Source organism: Callospermophilus lateralis, chromosome 16 (genome assembly GCF_048772815.1).
Source record: "Callospermophilus lateralis isolate mCalLat2 chromosome 16, mCalLat2.hap1, whole genome shotgun sequence".
NCBI classification, from domain to species: domain Eukaryota; kingdom Metazoa; phylum Chordata; class Mammalia; order Rodentia; family Sciuridae; genus Callospermophilus; species Callospermophilus lateralis.
The window spans coordinates 42,484,760-42,492,463 of NC_135320.1; positions in this window are offsets into that span (position 1 = coordinate 42,484,760).

Sequence of the window (7,704 nt, forward strand, 5' to 3'; positions counted from 1 at the left end):
TAACTTTTGTGCATGGTGAGAGAAGGGGATTCAGTTTCATTTTGTTGCATATGGATTTCCAGTTTTCCCAGTACCATTTGTTGAAGATGCTATCCTTCCTCCATTGCATGCTTTTAGCCCCTTTATCAAATATAAGATAGTTATAACTTTGTGGATTAGTCTCTGTGTCCTCTATTCTGTACCATTGGTCCACCCGCCTGTTTTGGTACCAGTACCATGCTGTTTTTGTTACTATTGCTCTGTAGTATAGTTTGAAATCTGGTATCGCTATGCTGCCTGATTCACACTTCCTGCTTAGAGTTGCTTTTACTATTCTGGGTCTTTTATTTTTCCATATGAATTTCATGATTGCTTTATCTATTTCTACAAGAAATGCCATTGGGATTTTGATTGGCATTGCATTAAACCTATAGAGAACTTTTGGTAATATTGCCATTTTGATGATGTTAGTTCTGCCTATCCATGAACAGGGTATATTTTTCCATCTTCTAAGATCTTTTTCTATTTCTCTCTTTAGGGTTCTGTAGTTTTTATTGTATAAATCTTTCACCTCTTTTGTTAGGTTGATTCCCAAGTATTTTATTTTTTTTGAGGATATTGTGAATGGGGTGTTTTTCCTTATTTCCGTTTCAGAAGTTTTGTCGCTGATATACAGAAATGCCTTTGATTTATGCGTGTTGATTTTATATCCTGCCACTTTGCTGAATTCATTTATTAGTTCTAGTAGTTTCTTTGTAGACCCTTTTGGGTCTTCTAGGTATAGAATCATTTCGTCCACAAATAGTGATAATTTAAGTTCTTCTTTTCCTATTTTTATGCCTTTAATTTCTTTCGTCTATCTAATTGCTCTGGCCAGTGTTTCGAGAACTATATTGAATAGAAGTGGTGATAGAGGGCATTCCTGTCTTGTTCCAGATATTAGAGGAAATGCCTTCAATTTTTCTCCATTCAGAATGATGCTAGCCTGAGGCTTAGCATAGATAGGTTTTACAATGTTGAGATAAGTTCCTATTATCCCTAGTTTTTCTAATGTTTTGAACATATAGAATCACTTGTAACCTGGATTTAGATGTTCCAATCATTTTAACATTTTTTTATTCTATGACATGATAGAGGATTGAATTTATAATTTAAAATTTACACTTTTCCAAATGTATTATTTGACTAATTATATAATACTATACTATAAAATATATGTATGTATTTATACATGCAAGTATATGTGTGTTTGTGTGTATAAAAGAGACAAAGAAAAAGAGAGAGCTGCGTAGTACTCCATTGTGTATAAATGCCACATTTTTTTTATCCATTCATCTATTGAGGGGCATCGGGGTGGCATTTATACACAATCAAGTACTACGCAGCACTAAGAAATGACAAAATCATGGAATTTGCAGGGAAATGGATGGCACTAGAGCAGATTATGCTAAGTGAAGCTAGCCAATCCCTAAAAAACAAATGCCAAATGTCTTCTTTGATATAATGAGAGCAACCAAGAACAGAGCAGGGAGGAAGAGCAGGAGGAAAAGATTAACATTAAGCAGAGTCATGAAGTGGGAGGGAAAGGGAGAGAAAAGGGAAATTGCTTGGAAATGAAAGGAGACCCTCATTGTTATGCAAAATTACATATAAGAGTTTGTGAGGGGAATGGGAAAAAAATAAGAAGAGAAATGAATTACAGTAGATGGGGTAGAGAGAGAAGATGGGAGGGGAGGGGAGGGGGGATAGTAGAGGATAGGAAAGGTAGCAGAATACAACAGTTACTATTATGGTATTATGTAAAAATGTGGATGTGTAACCGATGTGATTCTGAAATCTTTGTAATGTTTTGAATAAAAAAAAAATAAAAAAAATAAAATAAAAAAAAATAAAAGTCAGGAAAAATAGATAAAAAAAAAGAAAAAGAAAAAGAGAGAGAGAGATTTAGTTTTCTTACACTTTTAAAATACAGGTGGTTAGATATGCTTATTATTCACATGAATTTTCTGTCATTGTATATGTGTATATTGGAGAGTTGAAGAATAGCTCTTTTTTAGGACTTTAAAATATATGGTAAAACTCTTAGTTGTGCTGACAATAGTTGTACTTCTAGATTCTCCTATATCTAGAATCCAGAAGTACAAGGCAATAGACTCTAGGCAAAGAAACATCCTAGCAGTAACTAGATTCCTATAAATAAAGATTGGATTATCCTATTATGTTCTAAGAGAAATAGTTATTATGGGGTGAAATTTCCGTGTTCCATTCTGCTTAAGCAGCCAATACACAAGTCTGAGTTCTACCCAAAATAAGTATTGTGTTGAGATTTATAAATGTATTCATGATATCCCTGTCTGACTTGTCACCCTGAGGAAATTGCACCCTTTTTGTCAGATTTGAAGTGTTGTAGACCATGAAATAAGAGTGTATAATTAGAAAAGAATCGGATGTATGCAAATCACCACTTGGATCATATTCTTTCTGTGTAAGTGTTCAGAAGAATAATATAAAATGTTATTTGCTATAAATGATTTGATAAACATATTAAAAATATTCATCATATTTTGTTTCATGTAGTTAAATGCAACTGTGAAAAACATTCCTTCAGTAAATCTAGGGAAAGATACATATATATGAAAAAGATAGATAGGTAAATAGATAGATACATAAAAAGAGAAAGAACACAAACACAAACTAAAATCAAAATATAAGCAGCAGGTAATTTTTTTAAAAAATAAGCTAGTCTTATACTGGTTTTTAGGAGTTAAAATAGATGTTCAAAATGTGTAGTCATGGAGTAAGGACATGTCTATAATCTTTCCCTGATGTTCTCTAAAATTTGACAATAAATAATAGCTTTTCTAATATTATACTAGAGTATCCATGGGGTTCTCAGTGATTAAACTCTTAGTAATAGCTGGGGCGGCAGGAGCTGCCTGCCAAGTCCACACATACGCACACACACACACACACACACACACACACACCAAAAGTAACAATAATAATAGCATTTTCAGCCTATTAAATGAAAGGGTTCTACTGCTAAACATGCTTGAAAAACACCTGGTTTAGTTCTAAGCCACAATGATACTTAGAGGTCAACTGGTGAATCTTTTAAAGTTGAAGCTGGCTATTACTTGGAACACTTTACTTTCTGATTGACATATTTGCATGCAAGAAGTTCACTTACAAAGAGCAAAAGTGCCTACTATGTAGTCAGAAATGAAGGCGATGTGTTAAAATTATACCTTTTGCACACTTTCCTCAAGAAAAGTGAGCATTAGGGTGTTAGCGTCTGAATGTTTCCTTTTAATGCATGATGACCTTGTCAAGATATTGACAAAAAATCAGCAGGTAAGTATATTGTGCATGGGTCACCAAGCTTTAGGCTTGTCAAAAACATGATCCACTGCTGTGTCTACCATCATTTCTCAGCAGGAGCCTGTCTGAAGTTGTAGTACAAGAAAATGCACAAAAAAGTTGAAAAATAAAGGTAGTAGGCAAAGCAAAATTTCTACGTGCTATCTTCATGCTCAATTAACTCATTCTAAGTGTCATTATGCACTTTTCAATGCAGATCTTAGCTAGAGTTGATACTGAATTACAATAAGAGATTTCAGTTTCCCCATCAATCATCATAAATGTATCATTTTCATTTCTGGTTAGATTTTTTATATGGCTTTTTTTCTTAGTATCAAAGTAATCTAAATCACTCCTACACATATTACAAATGTCAATAGGTAGATGTTTTTTGCATCATCTTTCTTTACTAAAGTTACATAAGACATTTCTGCATTTGCTAAGATAAATAAACTCCTTAGAGTGTCAACTTTAAAATATAATATTAGTCTGTTTCTTGGCTAAAAAATATTGCCCTGGCTGTCTCATTGATTTATCAAGAATCCATGAGAGTTTTATATGGGGAAATGTAACAGTGGCTGCTGGGATGTGCTATCCAGATGCTCCAAAAACATATTCCCTCTGCTGCAGGGTAGTTGCTAGCAGAATACCTTTACTGTCATCTTTGGAACTGATTTGACGGAAGAGACTCCTACAGTCCATGACTCCACCCCATTTTTAAGGTAATATGCATCAAATTACCAATTGCAACAGGTATAGGCCTGATCCCTGTGCCTGACATGAGACAATTTCGAAGACCTCTATGATATCTGCTTAGGCATTTGTGGAGGTTATATTTACACCCCAATTTCTCCTGCCCAATCCTGCTTTCTATAAACTTCTTGCACATTATCTCTTTCAGGGTTTGCCTGTCTGGAAAGTCAATTTCCCACAAAATTCATGAGATCATACATTGTTATTACTAGTCTAGTAAGTATTTGTGAACAAAGTTTGCCAAATCAATTCTAAAAATACATGTTCACATTGGAGATACTATTGAATGAATAATAAACTCCCACTTATCCTATTATATGAGGAAATATAATTGAATTTGAAAAGCTTTAAATTCTCCATATTTCATGTCATTATTACAATTTATTATATTTTTCCTATCTATTTCATATCACTGTGTTGAAGATCAAGATTGAGATAGAATTTGTTTCACTCTCTTGTAAACTACAAGGAGCTAACACAGTAGAACCCAAGCTTATTGCTTATCAATATTATATACTAATACTAACACAGACACTTGGAGAAAATTTTCTACCCTCACTTTTTCATACATAGAAATGTTTTTCTTGATTAAAAGAGAAAGGGTTTTATCATAATCAAAAATAGGACTGCTGAGTTAATTGAATCAAAAGGGAATAAAATATGTCAACATCTACTTGGTGTCATGATATTCAAGAATATTAAGTTACTTTTGAATTTGCTTGCTATTTGTATTATTGAATTTTTTCAAAATTAAAATATACTGTAATTATTGTTTTAATAATAAAGAAGATGCTTTACATATGAAACTTAAAATATCAATAATTCCTCTTTATTTCATCCTCTGCAATTCTATTCTTCCCTTCATCATCATCATCATCATCATCATTATTACTATTCCACATATCAGAGAAAACATTTGCCCTTTGGTTCTTGGGATTGGTTTATTTCACTTAGCATAATAGTTTTCAGATTCATCCATTTACTAACAAATATCATATAGTAATCTGTTTTTATGGCTGATTAAATTCCATAGTGTGTGTATACCAAGGGGAATAAAAGAAAGTGAAGGGAGATAGGAATAGGAAAGACTGGAAAGAATCTGACATAACTTTACTTTGTACATATATGAATACACCACAGTGAATACCACCATATTGTATATCCACAAGACTGAGCCCCTAATTAGAATAAGATACATTCCATGCAGTATAATTTTATCAAAACCGACTCTATTGTCACTGGGTGTGGTGGTGCATGTCTGTAATGCCAGGTGATCTAGAGGCTGAGTCAGGAGGACGGGGAGTTCAAAGCCAGCCTCATCAACTCTGAGGAGCTCAGCACCTCAGTGAGACTCTGTCTCTAAATAAAATACAAAATTGGGCTGCAGATATATATCAGTGGTTGAGTGGCCCTGATTTCAATCCCTGGTACAAACAAAAGAAAACAAAACTCTACTAAAAAGAACCAATTAAAATAAATATAAATAATTCCTAAAGATATAAAATATGTACATGTTTATATTATGGTATGTGTACATATCATGATACAGAAAAGAAATAAAGTTTATTGACATAAAGAAGAAGTGTTGCACAGATTCCTAAATCCAAATCAGCTAATAGTTTTATTTTGGGAGACTTTTATTAATTGGTTTAAAGTTAGAAAAAAAAAGTACATTAACTAAACTCCTATAGTCCATCTTATGAAGTGTAACATGTGTACCTAAAATATATGAAATTAACATTATTTTTTACTGGATAGTACTTTTGAATCAAGGGAAAATATGTATAATATAAAATTTACCATTTTATTCATTTTAAGTGTGTTAGTTAAATTAAGTGCATTTATATTGGTGTACAACAACCAACAATGTCCATTTGCAGAACTTTTTCATCATTCAAAGTGAAACTTTGCATTCCATAGATAACAATCCTCCCAGTTCCATCTCCAGCTGCTTTATGAATTTGACTTTCCTAAGTATACTACATTAAGTAAAATCACATGTAATATTTGTGGTTTTGTGTCTGGCTTGTTTTATTTAGCATATCATCCAGCTTATCCATATTTTATTATGAATCAGATTTTCCTTTTAAGGCTGAATTATAATTCACTCTTTGTATATACCACATTTTGTTTATTCATTTGTCTGTTCATGAACTTTTGAGTTGTTATCATTTTTGGCTATTGTGAATATTGATGCTATGAATTTTTGTGTAAAAATTAGATGTCCTATACTTTTTCACAATTAATTATTGTCTGCTATATAAACATAGGTTTTTATTAGAATCTTTCTAGACCATGTCTGTATAAAGCTGCTTTATTATGACTATAGGATGGATATTCATTTACAAGATGGTGACCAATGCTGACCTCTAACAAGAAAAACCTGAATAATAGCTTATTCTATCTCTGGATATCTGCATGCCCTTTCTTTGATTATGAAGCAATATAAATGGGTTACATCCTCTGAGACACAGTAGATGCACCTAAATAATGGAACAATATCTACCTCATAGGACTATTCTAAGAGTTAAATGAAATGAAACATTTTCTTAAAAAACAAAACAGTAGGCTGAGGGTAAAGCTCAGTGCTGCAGCACTTGGCTAGTGTACCGGAGGCCCTAGGTTCAAATCTCAGCATTCTGAGAAAAGAATGAAGAAAAATAACAACAACAAAAAACTTGTAGCACTTTGGTTGATAAAATGTTACTCAGAGTTATTTAATATCTAGAACACTATGTGATGCATACTTTTTATTCCAGTTTTGAGATGAATAAAGACCTAGGTATATATATAATAATTTCAATCTACTAACACTATTAAATCGAAAAGGTAATCAGCTTTATTTTTACATTTTACCGTGTAGGTATATGTATATAATATAACATTGTACTTCATAAATATACAGAAATTTTTGCCATATGTACCTTAGCAAAGCTGGGTATGAAAAAAGAAAAGAATGATGAAGATGAAGAAAGCTAGGATCCCTATGCCACAGATGAGGAGAGTCTATATTGATGCCTCTTTGAAGATTTCTTTGGGACAGAAACCACATTTTCTTCCAGCATTACAAACAAAGAAAATTGATATTACACAAAAGTCTGATTATAAGGGTGCTAGATCTATGCAGAAATGTTAATGTAAAAATAAGTAATCAATCTACATGAATTGCATAGCTAAACAAATGTATGACTGTTTCATCAGAACTTAGATTATTATGATGATTCTAGTTAGAAATTACAGCCCAATGGTATGACAAGTTTGAACACCTTTGACTTCTTATAGGTCCTATCTCTGGGGGTTACAGTAAATATGTTGAGGCATGTTACCTTGGTTCCCCTCAGTATTCATTTCGAACTAAAAAAAGGCATTTTAACCTCTCTAGTTCATTCTTTAAACGTAAAAAAATCATATAACATTGTAAAAGCAATAGATTGATCTTTAAGACTAGTGCCCTCACCCTTGAATGAGTGACTGTCTCTTCCTTTTATAGAAGAGGGTAGCATTTAGTTTTCTGGAAGCAGTCATTTATTAAATGGTGCCCTCAGCATGCTAATTTACAACTAATTGATAAGCACTTTACCCTCTGAAAAACTTCCCTGCCTTCTTCAGCAT